Source organism: Numida meleagris, chromosome 6, assembly GCF_002078875.1.
Source record: "Numida meleagris isolate 19003 breed g44 Domestic line chromosome 6, NumMel1.0, whole genome shotgun sequence".
NCBI lineage: Eukaryota > Metazoa > Chordata > Aves > Galliformes > Numididae > Numida > Numida meleagris.
Window position 1 is genome coordinate 60,589,420 of NC_034414.1, and position 21,473 is coordinate 60,610,892.

A 21,473-nucleotide genomic window follows, 5' to 3' on the forward strand; every position below is an offset into this window, starting at 1 on the left:
TTGGCACTACGTTTCATCTTCTACGACTCTAAGAAACACATATACTTTGATTTAAAAATGCCATCGTGTCACAATTTATGCCCCCCTGAGCCCAGCTCTTTATGAGTGTTTTGCACTGGAATATTGCTCTTATTTATTAAATCCCTGATAAAGCTACGCTTAATGCTCCCGTAATAGAATATGCATCTTTAAATCTGCTGAATATGTGGTTTGTCACTGATGCAAAGTGCATTGATTAATTAAATAAGACTTAGAGATTCATAAAGCAATTGCTCCAAAATGAAATGTTATTTACATCTAAGTACATTATCAGTTACGGAAACTTAATTTTTCCCTTATACAATCTGTCTTGAAATTCCACCGATATTGTAGCAATCTTACATAATTTAATGATTTAAAACTAATTTTCAGTATTGAACACACTTGCAAAAAAACTCAGCCGTGTTTGTCACTATCGATAAAGTTGATATTTGGCGTAATGGCAATTTTCAGGTTTTAGTGGGGATGAAGAGAACAAAGGAAAGGAAACCAGATGTGAATTCCCATGCAGTTGTTTGAAGTGAATGGTCTAGCTGTCACAACCACCGCATATAAAAGCGAGGCCTTCCATCACAATGAGTTTTTGGGAATACAAAGGTTGTATTTTCATGGGTAGCGTTTTCTAGTTGTCTCAAACTCCGCTCCGCTCACTTATTATCTATCGGCTGCGTTCTGGCAGTTAATCAGCCAGCAGCAGCCCGGTTCAGTCCCTTATCAAGGACTTTATCACGGCTCATCAAACGGCCAAGGGAGCTCTCCATCAGCCCAATGGGATCCGCATTAATTCAGCTGTGTCACCGGGGGAAACAAAAGGTGCCGAAAAAGACAAAATTTCATTCATTCAACTCCTGGTGTTTTCTCTTTCTCATGTAAATGAAAAAATGAGTGATGCATCAGATATCTTTCTCTCTCCTTCACCAAGGTCTCCGTCCTTAGGTTTCCTTTTTGTATAATTAATGTATTAACAGATAAAGGGATGAAGGTTTGCGTTAAATTCAGGGCTTCTAAAGCCTGGTGAGAATTGATGGGTGGTGTCATTTAGAAAAACATCAGCCCACGATCTGGTCTCTGGCAGCACTTTCCTTGCTCCTTTGATACCACAGCTGCCAGCAACAGTTCCTTCTGCTGAGTCTCTTACCCAGCTATCACTCCCAGCTCAGGAGTTCCGCAGTACTCTTGTTCCCAAGGCCTGACACCAGCATTCTCACCGCTACTTTAATATTAATGTGCAGCCACACTCCAACCATACACAACATTTACACTGAACATTTCACCGTCCCTGCAGGAGTTCAGGAAACCTTTAGATGTGGTACTGAGGGACTTGGTTTAGTGGGGAAGTACTGGTGGTAGATGGATGTTTGGACTGGGTGATCTTGGAGGTCTTTTCCAGCCTTGGTGATGCTATGGTTTTACGATTTATTCATTCAGTTGTGTGCTTATGAGTTGATGCGACACAGTTCTGCTTCCTCCTGACCTGTCCCAGCCGATCCTTCAGGCTTCTGCTTTTACTGCTTTCTATGTGTTCACCGGGAGATGTCTTATGTTCTTTTGGTTTTCCATCTTTCTTGATGCTCCCCTTTGGGCTCACCTCCTCCATTGGGAGAATTTCCCTGCTGGTAACTCAGCACCATGTGCTGTGGATGGAGGAAGCCCCTCAGCCTTTTTCCCAACGCACTCTGCCCTTTGTTGCCCGTCCTTGTGAGGCACACAGGCCTGGCTCTCCACGGGAGGGAGTGGTGAGATCAGAGAGCTCTTCAGTTTCTTGGGAGAGTTACCCTATCTTCATTCGTAGAAGAAAAATAAGAATTATTTTCTACAGGGAGATGGTGAAGGCTTAGACTTCATCAGACTTCATTGTTTTAATTTAATGTTTTTAAAGAGATTTGGAAAATATTTTTAATCTCTCTGATGGCGATAGTGCGCAACGTGAAGCGCTTGAGGATTGAAATGCTTTGGTTCAGGTACATCGATGGAATTTCAGGAGGGATTTACTGACCCCGAGGGGCACGGGGCTGCTCCCCATGGGCTCTGCCCGTCCCACTGAGCCCCCTGCCCCCTCCTCCACCCCTCCCCACGCTCAGCCCCATACATCTCTTCTCTCCTTTGTGGAGCATTGTGCTACAACTGTGTGCTGAGTAAATCTGTCATCGGGACTTTTATTATGCAATTCTGATGTGCAAGAATAGCATCTAGGCTGTTTAGACTCATTGATTGCTATTGAGCTAATGAGGCAAGCGCTAATCAATTCTCTAGGAACTGCCATGAGAAACTATTACACCTCCCACAGTGCCTGCATTGACTGCTTATTGGCAGAGTGATTGTGTTATCTGCCTCCAATTCCACCATACAGGCTATAATAATCTAGCAAAATAATTTACCATCAGTGCTATGTAAGGCATGCCTGAGAACGAGGAGGGAGAGCAAAGCCGAGCAGCGGCTGCACGGAGCCTCTTCATTGCCCACTGCTCGTGCTGCAGCCTCCTCTGTCCCGATGCATACCACGGTGCATGAATCTGATATCTTCACCCCTTTGATTTTCTAGCATAGGAAGTGCAGATGTACTTCAAGGCTTCAGAGCAGTGTTTGGTGCAGCCTCACAGGGTGCGGGTGCTCCCCTGCGGGGATGGAGTTGGCCAAGGGGCTGCAGGGGGAAGTGGCACCGGGCTGCCCCTAGAGCAGAGCTGTGCTGACTCAAGCACATCACGGCACAAGGTGGGAAAATGGGGAGGGTTTGGCAGCGTGAGGGAGGAACCGCACTATCACAGAGCAGGGAGCGTGCAGAAGGCAGGGATTTAAAGATGGGTGGAAGCTGGGACTGCAGATAGAGGGCTGTGCACATCGGGATGTGCTTGTGCCGTGAGGTGGGAGTGAATTGCCTGGGTACAAGTGGGGAGAATACAGATGGCTCAGTCAGCCTCAGGGGAGCTGTGAACCAGCAGTGTGAGCCTCGAACAAGCTGCGTGGCAGGAGTAACGCTAACTAGGCAGTAACATAACAAACAAACAAACAAATAAATAAAAGTAGAACTCGGAATTCCTGAAAAAATAAATCTGTTCCAGCTCTGGGAGGCGTTCCCAAGGTTGGCAATGCTGCTGAAGAGCAGGGTGCTTGCCCGAGCTGCCCGGAGGGGCCGAGCATCGCAAGAGCGAGGAGCAAATTTCCTTTTGGCTGGGATCCTCCTGGCTGCGTTCAAGGTGAGTGAGCAGCAGGGTGCTTAAACACAGGGACATGAAGAAAGGCTGCAGCTGTCGCCATTGAGTTCAGCCTCCAACAAGCCCTGGGAAAAACGCTTCTTGAAAGAAAACTTTTACTGTCCCATTTGTATATATATGTAGTATTTTATGTTTTTATAACAAATAACAACGTATCGATCTCATCTATCTCTGTTTCCTTCACGGGGAAAGCATTACAGCGTTACATTCTTACCCTTCTTGCTGTTACAGCAAGTGAATGTGTATTTCTTCACCTGTTTCCATAACACACCAGCTACTCGTGCAGCCTGCCGAAGCACGGGGTGTGGTTAAGGCTGCGTAGGATGCCAGGATAACTGCAGCTGTGCTCCTTGCACACTGGAGCCCATTGCTGAGCTCTTCCTTAGCGGAAACTGTTTCAGGCAGTGGGTGAAACAAGGAGTGAAAACGTGGAAGCTGATGAAGAACACTGATACATTCGTTTCTTCTTTTTTCCTGCCCCAACATATGCACGAACACTCCGAAAATCTCACAGAGGAGCTGGGTGCATAATTTAGAACTTCCTTCCTCGTGGAAACAGTAACTTGTGGTTGTATATATTTAGAATCATAGATTCACAGACTGGTTTGGGTTGGAAGGGGCCCTTCAAGGCCCTGTGTTCCCACCCCCTGCAATGCACAGGGCACCCACAGCCCCACCGGGAGCTCAGAGCCTGTCCCCTGACCTTGGCTGTGTGCAGGGATGGGGCATCGCCACCATGGGCACCCTGTGCAGTGCCTCACTGCCATTATTGCAAAAAGCAATGCTCTTGTATCCAGTCTAAATATATATAACACTCTCTATATAGATGAGGTGGTAAATACATCTAAAAAAAAAAAAAAACCCAACAACATAATCAATTAGAAAAACCCATAAGCAATAACAAACGACTGTGTGAAGAGCACAGGAGGGTGCAGTGCTAAGACTGTAAGGCAGTAGCTTGCTGTGCCAGTGCTGCAGATTTTGTCCCACTTTTTGCAGGTGTGTGACAGGAGCCAGGTGGGGCCCAGCAGGCCTGGTGCATAGCACGGGGCTGTCCCTTTCCTGCAGCATCCTCCAGCTGCATCCAGGTGTTCTGGTGAAGGGCACAAAACAGAGCTGCCTCTCTTCTTGGTGCTGAGGGCTGCAGCCTCCTGCCTGGAGAATTAGTGCTGCAGACACAGGATTGAATGAGTTGATTACAATCCTAATGGAACAGCATGATAGAGGAAGGACACAGGCTGGGGCCAGATTACAGGTGGGCTTTGGCTGAGCTGGGCAGTACAGGGCACAGGCTGGGCACGAGCAGATGCTGCCAGGCTCAGCCCTGCTCCCTGTGGGCAGTCCAAGGGGAAGGGACCCTTGGTCACGAGTCCTGCCTCCAGCAGCAGCCGTGTTACATTCTTGTGGCAGTGGCTGTAAGAGGGGAACCCAGGCAGCTTCTAGGACACCAGGCACTGATCTTTTAGGATAAAATATCTTGCTTTTCACGGGAAATTTTCCAATTGGAAGACAAAAAACCCAAATGCAATGACTGAATAGTTCCTTCTTAGCTCCAGACGCTGCAAGAATTTCGCTGTGTCCTCAAAGAAGCTCTTAGTTCAAGGTGTTGCATGCAGCCACAGAAGACACTGCTAGGGGTTGGGATGGAAGTCTCCAGCACCAGGCGCTGTGCTGGTTCGGGTAGATGCCACCTTCTGCTCTAGGACAAGAGGTGATGGCCTCAAGTTGAACCAGGAGAGGTTCAGGTTGGATATTAGGGGAGATTTGTTCTCAGAGAGAGTGGTAATGCATTGGTGCAGCTGCCCAGGGAGTGGTGGGGTCACTGTGTTGTGCTCCAGAACAGTGGAGATGTGGCACTGAGGGACACGGTCAGTGGGCATTGGGGGTGGCTGGGGTTGAGCTTGGTTATCCTAGAGGACTTTTCCAACCTCAGTGGTTCCGTGATTCTATGATTTTAAAGGCTTCAGGTGTCTGGAGATCCAGAACAAGGAACACAGCTTAAAAGATGATTTCGGAATGCATCAGGAAGGCTGCTGTCTGTGAGGAGCTCGCCTGGTGTTTCTTCATTGCACATTGTACCAGAGGCTGAAAAGAGCAAACCATGACAGCCACTGTGATGGCTGCAGGGCTCCCGTGTGGGCTGCGGAGGTGCCCAGCCCTGGAGATGCACACAGACAGCAGCAGGCAGCGGGCAGTGTGGGAAGCACACGTGTCCTTTTGTTGGTTGTGTCAGGAGGCGAGAGCTGCACATTCTGTACACTGTATAGTGGGGTGTTATTTTGAAAGAAGAGGGGATGGCAAATTTGCCAATTTCCTTTCTGTTTGTTTCCCCGCGGTTCATCACAGCATCTCCCCAAACTTCTCTCCCACTGGAATCCGCCCGGCTGCAGCTCCTGCCCATAGCTTCTTGTTATGCCTGCCTCAGTTAGATTAGAGAGACCTTTAATACCTGTTGTTTTCTCCCTGTGAAAGCACTTAGATACTGTAATCAAGGCTTCTCCTAATCGTCTTTCTGATGAACTAAACAGATTAAACTCTTTAAATCTCTCCGGGTAAAGAACTTTCTCTAATAGCCAAATTATTTTTGCAGCTCTTTTCTGCCCTCTCTCTAATTTGCTGAAGGCTTTTTAACTCTGGGGAAGTTGGACTGTGCAGTTTTGCAGCGAGCCTTGGCTGCACAGCGTGCACCACGAGGTCTCCCTGAGCCAGGCACGGTCAGAGCTGCTTAAAGCCCATCGGAGAGCTGCCCTCAGCCTGCCATTAAATGCCAGTGGTCAAGAGACATTTGTGTTATTATTATTATTGTCCAGACCTCCTCAGGTACCCTTCAAACCCATTGAGTTCCAGGACTGCAAAGCTGGATGTCTCCATCCCTTGTGGCATTGCCGCTGGCATCCTCCCTGCTGTCACCCACACCACCAGCACTGAGTCCATTGCTGGCAGGCAATGGCTGGGCTGCAGCCAGCACTGATCCTCGCAGGTTCCTCCCTAACACATCACCCTCACCTCCTTTAGTCCCTTTCATAGAATCATCATAGAATCATAGAATGGCTTGGGTTGAAAAGGACCTCAAAGATCATCGAGTCTCAACCCCCCTGCCAAGTGCAGGGTCGCCAACCACCAGACCAGGCTGCCCAGAGCCACGTCCAGTCTGGCCTTGAATGCCTCCAGGGACGGGGCATCCACAACCTCCCTGGGCAACCTGTTCTTTCCTCCTCAGTGTGCAGCTTTTCTTTAGCCAGTGGGTATTTCAGGGCTCCCGTTTCCACAAAGCCGAAAGCCCTGAGGAATCCTGCACCCAGTCATCCTTCGTGAGTCCTTAGTGCCACGAAGTAATGAAATCCTCCCCTTTTTACTTCTCGCAAGTTTCATTTTTTTTCCGTAATAAAACCGTGTTTGCAGTCTCACTTGTAACCACGCTCTCAACTCACTGACCTGAATCTTACTGCTGCTTTTCAGTTTTCCATCTGGGATTTATTTCTGACTAACAAATCTATTTCTGCCCAAACCTGCCTCTTCGAACGCTGGCATAGATTTTGGCCTCTTGCACTTTTCCCGATACTTAAATGTATATCTAAACGTATGTGTGTGCATGTACTTTATTCCATTGACTTCTTCACCCATCCTGCTTTTTGCAGTGAGCTTTAAAAAAAAAAAATCAGTATAAATAAATCTTTAAAATATTTCTTGCCTGTGAAGGCACATGGAAAATAGCTGAGCACCTTGGATGAAGCAGCACGCTGGCTCCCGCGCCCGGGGGAAGCGATCGGACTCAGTTACTCCACTTCCACCCTGTGATGTGGCACAAACCTGACTGTTTCCCCCCATTCTTATGCCAGTTACACATCAGGAGGTTCAGCCTCAGCGTCCTCAGTCTCCCCGTGGGAGGAGAAGGTCTCTGAGAAGACGCTTGGAACTGACTTCTCTACATTTCTTTGCCAGAAATTGAGATATTCACTAATTTGCTCATCTTTATTCTCCCTCCAGGCAGTATTTTAGTTGTTTCTAGCAGCACAGGATGAAAATCAGATGAGCCAAGTACTGAGAGAGTGTTTTGAAGTGTTTCGCTTCACGGCAGCCACTTGGAGGTACTGGCAATAGCAAAACGTGGCCCAAGCCCCGAGCACAGCTCCCATTGCCGGGTGCTGGCTGCATGCAGCACAATCACTGCGCAGCGTGTGCTGGGCACTGACAGCAGCTGGGCCCCTTGGATGGAGGCTGCAGCTCCTGGCCAGGGGAGAGAGGGAACGTCTTGCAGGAAGTTAAAGGGAAATCTTTCGTCTCCATTAGATTTCAGGCACTTTTTGTTCAGAAGAGGAAGGATGAAGGCGGAGTTCGGCCGGCTTCCAGGCAGGAGCGACCTGCTTCGTGCATGGATGGGGCTGGTGTCTTCCTCACCCCTCATCATCTCCCAGCCCCATTCCCCCCCTGCTTTAACGCCTCTGCCACGCGGCACAACAGCCAGTTGTGTTAATAGGGTATTAATGAGAGCAGCTCCAGAGCTCCCCGGTTACTTGCAGCTAAGCAAATAGCGATTATTTTGTTGTTAACGATTTCGTTCTACTAAGATAGCTCTACACCATTGTGTTTTCTCCTCTGGGTACCACTTTCCAGCCAGAGTTGACTCACATGAGTACACTTCAGTTAATTTCTTTTTCCCTCTTGCCATTGAAATGCTGAAGAAAAATGCTGGACAGGGGCTGGGCAGAGGAGGAAGCCTCAGCCCCGTGTTAAGGTGCCAGTATTCATAATGTGGGCACCTCGACTCAGATGGCCGCCTGGAATTCCATCTCTCTGCCTCTCTCGTTTATGATAATTACATGGGATTCACTTTAACAACAGTCAAATCAAATTAGTAAAGAAAAGGATTTTGTTTTCAGATGATGAGAAACCATCTGACATCAGTTTTTAGTACCAGAATACACTTTTTCTTTAGTAGCAAAACTGCAGACAATGGCAGCTTTTTGTTTTTTTTTTTCTTTGTAAGGCAAGAGAAATTAGGAAGAAACTGAATGGGAGGGACAAGGACATTTTTCATGATAAAGAAGGAGGTTTTAGAAATTAAGGAACTGAACCGTGACTGATGAGTTTGGGTTAAGTTCTTGCCTCACCCAAGGACTTCTTGTGCAGCTCAGATAATTAAATTTCTTGGTTCCATTTTGTCCCTCCTCAGCTTTTCCTTGAGCGTGCACCAGTTGCACGAGCCTGATGCTGACGCCGGGGTCACCTTCCTTGGCACCACTGCCTGTTGCTGTAGGCAGCAAAGCGTGTCTGAAATAGGTTGGGAAATGCGGCGTGGGATTGATCCAGCCCCAGGTGCAAGCTGGGTGCCTGGCAGAAGGCCCAGGGCTCCTCCTGCACAAGTCAGCATTTACTGAAGTGCCTCCTGGTCAACGTGCAGCAGTGCGAGCCCTGGGAGTTTGCCTCACGTCTCATTTGCCTTTCCTGAGTAAAAACGTTAATTATCATCCAAGTAACACTGCTTTCCAACAGTGGTGCGTGCTTTACTTCTAGGACTTGATTCTCCCGTGTCCTGGGCTTTGTCCTCTGTGACTGCAGGCACCAGGGAGAGCCTGCCTTACTGATGGGCAAAGCTGGAGCACATCCCATTTCAGTGGGGTTTACATTGGCTTGAATTAAAGGATGGTATTTGCACTGAGCCATGTCTTCAAAGACTCAAGAGTATGATACAAATTAAGCATTTGGGGCAGAAGAAGAAATATAGCAGAATATTCTTGTTTTATTCCCATTGGTTCTTTTCTCTATAAATAGTAATTGTGCAGTGTATAATGCATTCCCTCATGTCAGAGTTTATCAGGGAAGTGCTTTGGCTGGGCAATTGCTGTGGGAAATATTAAAGGCTGTGCCTGGTTCCAGCAACACGCTCTGGTTTCGCTGTTAAATATTACTGTTAATAAAAACAGGCTCTTAAATAGTAGTCAAACTGCAAACATCCAGAACAGAGCCTATTTTCATTCCATAGGCGGATTCAGCATTGTTTGATGAAACTGGAACGGATCACATGGTAACACCAATTACTACGGGCCGTTATTAGAAATGCAACCAAGAAATTAATGTGCATTGTGGTACCGCTAGGTTGTATCAGCCGACTCGAAGACAACACGCAGCTTCCCTGTGCAAACATGCCAAGGGTAGAAGGGAGCTGCTTCCCTTCTGCAAACAGCACTGGCTGCTGCCTGGGGCACTGAGTCCAAATGGATGGAGACCATGCGACTGAGCTGGCCTGAAAAACAGTCTGCAGTTCAGGCACCGCTTTTACAGACTCGCTGAATGTTTCTGTTTAATTTTGAGGCTGAAGTTTGGTTCTGAGCAGTGTTTGCTGATTAAAATAGGAGTTTGCCTGCTGTAGGGAGCCTGCTTTGCGGGGTTTTGGGCTCGATGGTCTCTAGAGGTGCCCTTCCATCCCCTACAATTCTGTGATTCCTCCAGGGGCTGTTTCTCCCAACTCTGCCAAGGGACCATTCACCTGCTGGGATGCTTGGGTGCAAACCAGCCCTATGAACTGCTCCCCTCTGGATGAGGGCCCTGCAGCCCGCCCTGTGGCACGGTAACGCGTCACGCAGCCAGGCAGCAGGCTCCTGAACACCAGGCTGCAGTTGTGAGCACTGGAAAAATGATTCCTATTTCACCCTTAGCGATTCCTCGAGACGCAGGAGGTCTCCTTAACTTGTTAAGGAAGGCAGGACCTGACCCCAGGGGAGAGGCTGCCGGTGCAGTCCGTGGCACTGATGGGATCTGTCCTGAAGGCGTGTGGCTGATTGCTGGCTGGGGGGGGGGGGCAGGCAGTGGGGGCCGGGAGCTCTGTGGGGTGCTGATGGAGCAGGCTCAGGAGAGGAGCAATCACAGCCCGCAGAGTCGCGGTCGATGCCATTAGCATCACCTGGCTCAGGAGTGCTATTTCTGGCAGGCACCTCCGTTTCCAAAGAAAAGAGCTGATTTACGATGAGGGGAGGCTGCTGGTGGACTGGCTCGGTGCTGGACAAGTTAATCACTTGGTATGAGGAGCCTGTGATTTGTTTGATGCTCCCAACTCGGGTTGTAAAGATTTTGTGTCAGGCAGCATTTATGCAGGAGCAAAATGAGCCTTAATCTCCTTTCACTTTATTTGAAGCCCGTGGGGATAAGTCTGAAGCCCCTTGGTGGTAGGAAGCCACTAGGATCAGCAGCAGCTGGCAGGCGGCTGCAGGAAGCTATCACCAAACCCCACAGGAGGAAACATGGCCCAAGACTGTGCTGGGACAGGAGTCCTTCCCGGGCAGTGGGTGGGACTCTATGTTTTCTAGGGGTCTGGGACTGGCTGGGCTGTGAGGGGAGGTGAGTGTGCAGCTTGCCCTTCTGGGTTTCTGAGGCCAGCCAAGGTGATGGCTTGCTGGCAGAGCAGGTGCCTCGGCTTCAGTGTCCCACATAGACTGAAAACTTGCAAAACTGCTTCCCTGGGAGGCGTTACGGACTGCACATCACAGTGTGATACGAGATGTAGCCAGAAACGCTTCATGGTTAATGCTGGAAGATACTGGCATAAGCTTTCACTAAAAGGAAAAGATCTCACTCAGGACTGAACTCTTCCAGCTGATCTAGTACTTGATCTAGAGGCTGGCAGCTCTGCCTGTGGTAGGGGATTGGAACTTGGTGATCCTTGAGGTCTCTTCCAACCCAAGCCATTCTATGACCCTATGATTCTATGACTTTGCAGTGCATCAGTACAGTGGAAGGAGACTGGATGAAGGCAATGTAAATACTCGTAACTAAACCAACCTTTTCCTTAACAGGAAAAGGATGGGATGCTCTGTGCTGCACGTGCTTTATTTTACAGAATCAAATTCCAAATATTTGAGTCTCCATCTTGACCACGTGCTTAGGTTCCCAGCAAGGTTTGGTTTTAGAACAACCTGAACATCAGGAGGCACCCATTCTCTATGAATGAGATGTCTGAGGATTGATATTGGAACATTTTAACTGAATCAAGAAATGTACCTACCCAAAAATAGAAGTGTCAGGGTTTAGCTTATCCCATCTGGGAGCAACGATAGGTGGTGTACAGTCCAAGGTAATTAATGCTGGTAAAAAATTCAGAATGAAGTGGCTGAAAGGCTGAGTTCCAATTCAACGGGTGAGTGCCAACAACGTCTGCAGATCAATTCTGATTGCTAAAGCTGAACCTATATCCACAAAGCATGCTCTGAGAGGGGAAAATAGTCTGGTTTAGCATGGGTAACAATGCACTTATATGTGATACAAATACTTTGTCGTGAGGGCATGGAATTGAAATTAATGGAAAAAACAGCAGAGAAGCTGGTAGCCTGTGAGAATGGCTGCTTGTGCTCATCTCCCACAGACTGACTGGGATTTGGGAGGGCACATTCACTCCACATGCAGCAGTGGAGTCCCAGGGATGCAGGTCATCCCCTGTGTTTGCATCCAGCCCTGTGAACACGCGTTGACTTTTCTCAGTTAAGAAGAATTGCCGGAGGGCCTACTGGAAAAGCACTGTGAAGGGCTACTCTAGATTTGATACTTACCAAGAGAAAGGCTGGTGGAGATACTGAAGGCAAATGGCAATTCGGGCAATAACAACCATAAAGAAAATTATAAAATGATAGAATTTGACATTCTAAAGAAAAGGAGAAGGGCAAAATAAAGGTGATGGGGTTCAGAAAGGCAGGCAGCAGTAAGATGGGGGAGGCAGCAGCGAGGGTCCCCGGGGGCACCGTGAAGGGGAAGAGCAGTGTCATTGTATGGAGCATAGCACAGGCCGTCCCCAGGCCTCAACCTGGCGAGAAGTAAAAAGCATCCTCCAAAAACAGACAGAGGCACATGGCTATGAGTGAATAGCAAGGAATAATCTCTCAACTATGCAGGTATAATCAAAACACATGAGGCATAAAACTGGCAAAGGACATAAAAAGCAAGAAGAAAGACATCTCTACGCGCACCAGAAATAAGAAGAAAAAGGAACGCGTGGCCCTTGTTTGGAGCAGTGAAGGGAAACAAATGAAGGCTAAAATTCAATACTTTATTATTTCAGACTTTGGAAAAAGGTGAATTGTTACCAGACAGTTTTTGCAATTAATTGTAACAAAGGGAATAGCAGGGAAAGAGATGGTAAAAGTGTAGTTAGATAAATTAGATGTTTTCAAGCAATTGGAGCCTGATGAAATCCAGCCTTGAGTACCTGCCACTTACCCCCAAAACCTCTGCGTCAGTGGTGGCTATGGGCAGGAGGAGCGGGGGTGGGACTCTGCCCAAGCAGGAAACCTGGCTGAGTGGGCTGAAGCCCTGAGCTTAGAATCATAGAATCATAGAATTAGCTAGGTTGGAAAAGACCTACAAGATCACCTAGTCCAACCATCCACCTACCACCAATAACCCCACTAAACCATGTCTCCCAACGCTATATCTAAACGTTTCTTGAACATCTCCAGGGATGGTGACTCAGCCACCTCCCTGGGCAGCCCGTTCCAGCGTCTGACCACTCTTTCAGAAAAGTAGTATTTCCTGATGTCCAGCTTGGGGCAAACTGAGCAGCGTGAGCCTCAGGACTAGTGCAGGTTGCTCCAGCTCTTATCTATTGGCACCATGAGCAGTTCTGGACAGGGAGGATCCACTGCTTATCCAGGACCTTGCTCTGGTGCATTCACCAATGCTACAAACCCCCAGCGTCAGAGGATTTTGTTCAGAGCTCAGCCTCCAGGCTTTTGTAGAGCAATAGGTAGCCATTACCTGCTAGTGCTTTTTGTATACACACACTATACCACTGACAGTAGGCTTCATATCGTAAATGAAAAAATACAGCAGGATTAAAAATTGAGTGCTATAGAGACAATCAACTTAGCTTTTAAAATTAGATGTTAGGAAATTGTTTTGAGGAACCCTGTAATTCAGGCGATGGTAACATCCGAGCTTAGGTCTGCTTTGACTTATGAGATCCCTTCTAAAAATACCCTTCCGTGCAAAGGCATTTTGGAGTGGAGCCATGAAAACCTTTCGCGTTGTTATTGGTTTGGCTCAGCTCTTGCTGAAGCTCTGAATCAAAGCATACTGCAAAAAGGTGAATAGTGCTGGGCTTTGGTAGAGGGCTATTTTTTTCCACAGAACCCAAACATCAAAACCTTGAGACATATCCTGACTGCTTATAACCAACAACTGTTCTGGGGAGGAATATTCTCATAATGTCATCTTTTTGTTGTTGTTGTTTCTTTGATGGGCTTTTTCATTATTATTTTTAGCCTTTTGCAGAATCTCTTTAATAGAAATGCAAGACGTCTGAATGAATTTTGTATGCTCCTTGAACTGCTCAAGCCTTTGAAACGACTCAGCTGGAAGTTTTAGTCGATATCAATGAAGACATTTAAAATATCTTTGTGCTCTTCTGTCAATAAAAGATGGCAAAAGGCTAAACAGACGGAATTAGGCAGCAGTCAGAGATTCAACCGGTACTGAGCATCCTCCACAGGGAAAAAGCCGTTCATTAGTAATTGTAATTGAGAAATTTGAGACGAATTTGTGTCAGTGTTTGTAACTAAAGATACAGCTTTCATACACTGTTTTGAAAAAAATATATATTAGGGGCTTCGGCTCTCAAACCACGTCTCACAATTTTTAAAGTGAGCATGCGTAGAAGTTGCATCGTTTGGGCATTTTACAAGTGTAATTAATAGGAGTGAACACTGTTGGAAAGTGGCCCCACTCCATTATATGATTAATGTATGCATATATCAATAGAGAATTCAGATATTTCTTTAGAATTAAAATGTCATTTATTTTCATTAAGTAGTTTTTCTTTTTTTTAATTACAATGTAAGGTAAATTTTGACTTAACCAACCAGGGCAGCTGGGGCCCATGGGCTGCTCTGTGCTGGGAGATCAGGTGAAGATGGCTGCAGAGCATGCAGCAGAAGCCAGGTTAGCTTGGCTCGGACACTGCTATGCTTTCATAGCACTACAGACATCAGCCACACCACTGGCCTGGCCTCTTCTGCTCGGGCATTGCTTCACTACAACCCACTGAATTGTGTGGGAATAGTCCGTGAGTGATGGTAGGGGTCGAAATATGTGATAAATCTACTTATTAATGATTGATTCAGCGCTGGAAATATTCCAAGTTCCATCTTTTTCCAACTCAGTTTGCAAATTCTGTGTTCTCTGAAGAACACAGCAAGTAGAAGAACCGAGCTACGATGTTAAACACCCACGTGAGCCATCATACAGCGCAGGCAGCCTTCGTGGCTGGGTGAATGTAGGAGTGCACCTATGGAGAGGAACTGCAGAACGACTGTGGGAGCTCCAAGGCTGGAGGAGTTTTGGGAGCTCTGTCAGCACCTCCTGCCATGGGCTTGTGGTGCCTTCCAAAAGTCAGCAGTGCAGCACAGCGTTGCTGGTGTGCCGAGTGCTGGATAAGATGCCTTTTGAAAGCAACGTCTTCCAGTTAATCAGGGAAGGAAGTCAGCGCTGCAGAAAAAGGATGAGATGATGTTGTGCCAGGCAACTCTCACAGCCCTCAAGTTTTGCCTAAATGCAGAGGGTGCTCCAGAGATCAGCACAATGACTTGCGCCAATACATGCCCCTTGACTTGATTGGATTCGATCCTTATGAATTGTTTGAATCTGTAACACAGCTGTGGTAGAAAGTTTTTGGATGAGGAACTTCCAAACAACTTGTGAGCACAGTCTGGCCTTGTCTGTGTAGTGGAGATGCTAAGTCACAGCCTGAAGCAGTGATGGAGCACCTGGTGGGAAGGCAGGGCCAGCCCAGGGGAGCTCAGGTGCATGCAATGTACTTGAGTGATGGAAGGGCTGGAGCCAGGATCCACCCTTTCCCAGCCCCCCTTTAAGGGCTGGCAGTGGATGTGTGGGGATTTTGCTGGAGATCCCTGCCTGCCTGAGGCCTTCCCAGGGTAAGTAGCTCTTTTTTCCCTTCATTTCTGTGGCTGCTGCGTTTGGGCTCCTTTTCATTTGCTGTAGCCAAAGGCTTTGCCACGCTGCTATTGTCATCCCATTGTAGCATGACAATGTGTAAGCGGTGTTGTGGGAGGAGTTAAATCATCCCTAGCACTTCTCAAACCCTGTACATGCAAAGCACTGATACTGTAAATTGGACAACACCTGGCTGATGAGAACAGGTTGAGGGGCCTGGGGACATTCTCCATTTACCAGCATTGCTGGGGCAGAAACAAAGTCTCCAGGCTGCTGGCAGCTATCAGAGCGAGGGGAACAAAGTGGATCTCATGCATAGCTTGAACTCAACAATCGTAAATTGAAATCAACAACTTTGATTTGACCCATAAACAGCTAATGGTGCCCTCAGCGACTTGCACTGACTTTCAGCAGATTCTTCAGGCTTGCAAGGGAAATGAAGCTTTGTTCCTCCTGTCCTTTCTTTAAGTGCTTGTCAGGCCTGAAGAGCAAAGATGGGATCTTGAACTCTTCCTTCCTGTAAGCCGTACCTGGTACATGGGCGTTGTTCAGCTCACTCACACCCTTCCTGTTGTCATCTGGGCTTCACTGTGTGAAAAACAAGTTTGGATTCCATGAATGTTGGAAAAAAACCCCATCAGTTGCTCATGGTGTAGGGGCCATCATGCTGTGACAGGTAGACATTCCTCAAACTATGTGGTCTTGTGTAACTCAGTGAGGTTGCCTTGCTGCAATATTTTCACCTGTGTTCTCCTTTCTCCACCAGAGAGGAGCCTGTTCCCATAGGAAGTTGAGCATCGAGGCGTATTATCTAAAATGACACCTTGGCATGAGGGGGATTTATAGAAAATACATTATGAAGTAGTTATGAGAAGCACCTGTGCTTTCTTCAGTGGGCACTAGGCAGTGGATCACACTAATAGTGCTGTTTGCAAATATCAAATAATAATGGAAAGCATGACAATAACTAAGCAAGTAATCAGACGAACTGTTGAGCACAGGTGCCTACATTTACAACTCTTTCATCAAAGAGAAAATTAAGCGCTCTTAGAATATTATGGCAAATTGCTTGCTGTTATATGACTGCTAATCAGGTGGAGTACATAAATGCATCAGGAAAAATCTTCTTGAGCAATTATGGCAGTAGATGATTAAGGCTCACAGCACATCATGGGACAGAGAATGGGCTCCTTTCTTTGCCCATGGATGTAAATGCTCATTGCAGAAACCCTTTAGAGTTACCAGCAGCTCTGATGAAGTGTGGCTGAGGCACAGAGCGGCAGAACGTGGCTTCTGTGTCACCACCCTTGTGTCTTGCAGCCCCAGCACTGCATGAGGCCAGCACTCCTCCTAGGGCTGGGGTCCATGAGGGCTCCCAGTAAAGGTGTGCGGATAGCTGGGATGTGGGACACCCCTATATGCAGCACCACAGCTGGTAGCTGGCTGTGTGAGTTCATGCTCGCACACCCCCACCACCATGACATGGGGAGGGTGCTGGTTTGGCTGCTCCTCATCTGTTCTCAGCAGCTGCAGGGAATGGAATGCAGCTGAACCAGAGAGGTGTGCATGCCCATGCCAAGATCTGGGTTTTCCAGTGCATCGCTTCCTGTCTTTCCCTTTTCCGTGGCTTTTGCAGAAAGCGTGCTTTCCTGCCTCCTGTTCCAGACTCTCAGGCAGCTGATCCAGCCCTGTGTTTTTTCCAGTTTCCTCCTCTTTCTGGAGTTTCTCTGAGATGCAGTGAGGCTACCTCCTGAGCCAACATGAGAGGTTTCTGAGCTCTTCGTGCCTCTCAGCCTCAGATTTACTGCTCAGCAGGGCTGCTGAGGACACATCTCTTCCTGTGTTTTGCTGCTCTGAATGTTTCAGCTGAGGGAGGAGAAAAGTGAAGTTTTGGGAGTGAGTTTTGGCTGTGAAAGGCAGTGGGAGATGGCTGTGCCTGGGTCTCAGTCTGGTAGCTGATGTGACAGTTCTCTGCTGGGGGACCATGGCTGGTGGCAAGAGAGAGAGCGGGCAGGGAGCAGTAGGTTGTTGCCTCTTCTCCTCCTCTTCCCTAAACCTGTGCTTTAAGCTACCAAAAAAAAGGAATGTATCAGTATCCTGGCATGGCTTTTCTACAGGATGTCTCATGGGCCACTTCTATGCAGGATGAGGAGGAAGAAATATGCTAGATTTACAGAATGCAACTGGAGAACTTGCCTACAGCCCAGAGCACATGGCCATGCAGGTGTGGAGGAATGCTCCATCCCTGGAGATCTGGAGATGCCTGAGGCCTTGGATGGGCCCTGGGCAGTCAGATCTGGTGGGGGCACCTAGCCCATGGCAGGGGCTGGGGCATGGGGGGCTGTGAGGTCCCTTCCAACCCAACCATGCTGTGATTCTGGAAGTCTACGACTCCATGATGAACACAGTGCCTTGCCAGCCTCCTGGCTGCAGGTGAGGTTCCAGGGAGGTTCTTTCAGCGCAGCAGTATTGCTGTGTCACACCTGAATCCATGACCAAAAGCTGTTTTTTGATATTTAGAGACGATGCCATGCCTGCGAAGTGTGGAAAATCTTTAATTTAAAGCACGCAGCGGCATCCCTTCAGTTTATCATGCTACCAGTGCTATCTTGAAAGTGTTCTGTCATACAGGCTGAGCTCCCTGCTGCCCAAGCCCACTGCTCATGTTGTGCTGAGCATGGATCCTTGTGTTGTAAGATCGTGCGAGCTCTATGTCAGCTTCAGTGACTCAGGATTAGTATGGCAAGCCATAAAGAAAAATGAATTGGGTTTTGGATATCTCAGGATAGAAGATAATATAATCCTATTATTAAAAAAAAATGGTATCTTCATCTGTTCTTCTCTACTGCTTCCTCTGCTCTCTTTTATTGGGTTTTATAAATCCTATTTCCTTTCATTTAATTTCTGGTGAGTTTGGGATTGTGAAGCCGTTCCCATACTGACTCTTGAATAGCAGATATGTTAATATCTGCATGTATCTGCTTTATCCATGCATGAAAAGGAAAGTCGGTGGGTTTTTTTCCAGCTGTGTGCTGGCCCCTAGTGACACTTGCTGCCATCCCAGCCAGAGCATCACACACTGAGCTCGTGATGGAGAAGAGCTGGAGCCCAGGCAGAAAGCTGCTGAGGCCACCATGGCTGCTGGGTGCATGCTGCAGGAGGTGCTCCCTGGGTGGGTGCAATGGGTGCCTGGGAGTTGCTCTCCGGGGGAAGCCCTTGGCACAAATCTTCCCAAAGCCTTGAAATGCAAACTCCTCCCCACCCCAGCAGGCACCTCCTGGCCAGTGCAGGACCTGACCTGCTCCTTGGGGAGTCAGTGTCTCCATTTCCCCTGTGGCCAGGTCAGCAACACTGAGCCTCAGTGCTGCCGCCTCTAATGCCCGTGTGCACTTTGCAATGGGGACTGAGGAGCCAGGATGAGCCGGGCACTGCAGCCTGCACCCACCTCTTGGGGATGCTGCGGACAGCTCGGAGATGTGAAAACTGAACCTTTGTAAATCAAGAAAACAGCAGACCTCTAAATGGAGCTTGTAGGCAGTCCTTTGCGAGGCTGCTTCCCTAGTCCTCAGACAGAAACCAACATCTGCAGCACTCCTACTCTGCTGCCAAGTGGTTACGTCTGGGATACGCTCGGCAGCCCCACATATTTTAAGGCTGAACGCCGCGATGTGCTGAGAGCCCAGAGCACACCCTCGATTTATGAGAGCGCTTCCTCTCAGCAGATTATCTCACAGAATCCTGCCGACAGCTTCCCCGGTGGGACCACTTGCTTCTGGAAGGTTTGCAAATCTATATCTTAATTTGATAGCAGCTGCTAGCAATATAGCTTTGACACCCCTACATCATCCTTCTTCTTAAGCCACAAGCTGCATCTCAGAGACACTTATAAGCTTTTCTAAACATAGTTAGAAAAAGAAAAAAATCCGATTATATAGCATTTGTTAGACCACGAGGATTTTTTAAAAAATCTTCAGGGTTTTGAGTTGCACAAAGAAGATCGTTACTGCTGTAATTTCTATGTCTTGTATTCTTAGAAATGGGAAACTAAGACCTGGTATGGCTCCGTGTGCCAGCAGCCGGGTGCACACGGCCACGTGTCTGCAGCAGCATCTGCTGCTGGCCATGCTCCATGGAGCGACTGACTTGCACCGGCAGGAGCTGAGCAACAGCACTGAAAACTTGTGCTCAGGTCTGTCATCTGTAATCTGCTCACATCCTTGCAGAATCATAACTCACAGACACCAGCAAACCTCCTGGCTCCTCAGATTGGTTGTTTTCTTCTGTCAGTAAAGCTGCTAAATGGAAAGAGACAGCCAGGAAGATTTGCCTGTAATTATGCACAACGCTGCATGTGCAACTCTCTCAGCAGCTTCCATCAGTGATACTCACACCGTGTCTTCTCTGCATCCAGTGTGAATCATTTGCACAGGCCCCTGGTACAAGTCCCACGAGTCCCTGCAGCACACACAAACACTGAGTGTGCACGTACCTGCTCATTACCTGGGTCTGCCCTGGTCTCTGCAGGCTCACCAGGGATGTGTGGTACCTCTGTGTGACAGCAGCTCACAGCATGGATTTTTAGAATGATTCAAACTCCTAGAAGATCTGTGCACTGCTCCTTTCCCATTGGAAAAATGCATGTGTGTTGCACGGTAAGTAAATCCTCTGCCTGGTGTTTTAGCAATGTATTAGAAGTACTGAAAACATTGTAATAAGTAGGCATGTGATAATATTCAGCACACAACCAAAGAGCACTGTGCTTACCAATGTGATAATGTTATGGAAAAGTTGTCTGTAGAGCCAACCACGGTCGTGGAGTTGGGTATGGCTGCTACAGTTACTGTTCTTGTAGACATTTTTGAAAGGTGCAAATCCTCCTGAGAGTGTCGATGCACATGGATGGTTTCAGGTTAAGAGTGGCAAGAGTGATGTGAGGTCTGGAGTTCTTACCTAACAGTGGAAAACCAAGCAAGCTCAATCCGTTCTGTTTATATAATGGAAGAACTGACTTCATCTCTACTTAAGTACTTGCAGGGGAGAAGATTTCTGATAGCAGAAGGGCTCTTAAATTGATCAGGCAGAGGTACAACAAGGTCCAGTGCCTGGGAGCAGCAGGCAGGCAAGCCTAGAGCAGAAAGAAGACAAATCAAGCCATTGTATCATCATGAGCAAGGTGATGTGTGTTCCCTATTGCTTGAAATGATCCCTGAAGATAGGATGCACTTCTCAGTCTCTCTGCTGCAGGGGGATTTCCCAACCTGCCAGCAGACTGAGCACCAACCTCTGACTGTCTGGGGAAGAAGAGGCAAAGTTAATGCTATTGACATAAGGAATCCAGTGTATGAGAAGAGTGGGTCTACTGTCAGCAGAAAAAAGGCTTAGAGGATAGCAAGTACCAGAAGATAAGTCACTCGTTTAGCTTAAATCAAAGCTACAGTCATTATGCATATATTGTAGTCTGCCTTTGTTTACATCACTTCAGACTTTGTTGTGTTTATTGCCTTCAAATCCATAGAGGCATCTGGGCACTGGCACTGCACTGACACCACGTGCTGCCGAGCAGTCTATCGATGCATATGAGGAGAGCAATGTGGTGAAAATAAGCTTAGATCAGTTTAACATAATTTTTGACAGAAGAATCATCACTGTCTGTAAAGATGATGTATCCACTCTTGCCGGTTGATCCATCCAAGTATCAGTGCATTGGTGCATTATTAACATACAGGATTTGTGCACAAACCCTCCAACCTATGTGTGTGTGGATATGTACACAGATGTATTTTGCATATAACACGTCTGGTTATGTGCATAAAAACATGCACTGAGTGCTCTGCCAGCATCCCATCTGCTCCCATGATGCCATCTTGCTGTTGACCCCTCTCCATGCCCCAGCCTGAGGTGGCTGTGCACGGGGGCACTGGGATTCCCTGGGCTCCCAGAGGCCAAGTGGGGCTCTGGGGCTGCCCCCCTTCCCTGCATGGCTGAGGCAATGGCTGCAGCCTCCTTGCTGCACCCAAGGCTTTTTCCATGAGTGTTCTCCTTTACAACCACAGCCACTCAAATAATATGGATTTTAAAATATTTTATTTGCTTTACTGGAGCTGTTAGGGCATAACAACATTTAAAACTTCCTTTTGTTTTTGCTCTCGGTGAAATCCGAATTTAAAGACTTAATCATCTTCCATTTATTTATTTGTTTTCTTGTTTATTTATTTACTTGGTTTCCTTCTTGCCTCCCTTCAGCCCTGTGGGTTTCTGTGGGAGAACAGAGATAAGTTAATCTAAACA

The 21,473-nt window shown here is 47.6% G+C and overlaps 1 long non-coding RNA gene across 1 annotated transcript in view; it reads left to right on the forward strand.

Annotated features, from left to right (window-relative positions):
* Nucleotides 1-21,473, forward strand: part of LOC110402153 — a 185,504-nt gene that overhangs the window by 114,415 nt on the left and 49,616 nt on the right. The window contains exons 9-10 of the long non-coding RNA XR_002440930.1: nucleotides 3,099-3,233; nucleotides 13,499-15,166. This is a non-coding gene — a long non-coding RNA (uncharacterized LOC110402153). The remainder of the gene's footprint in view (nucleotides 1-3,098; nucleotides 3,234-13,498; nucleotides 15,167-21,473) is intronic.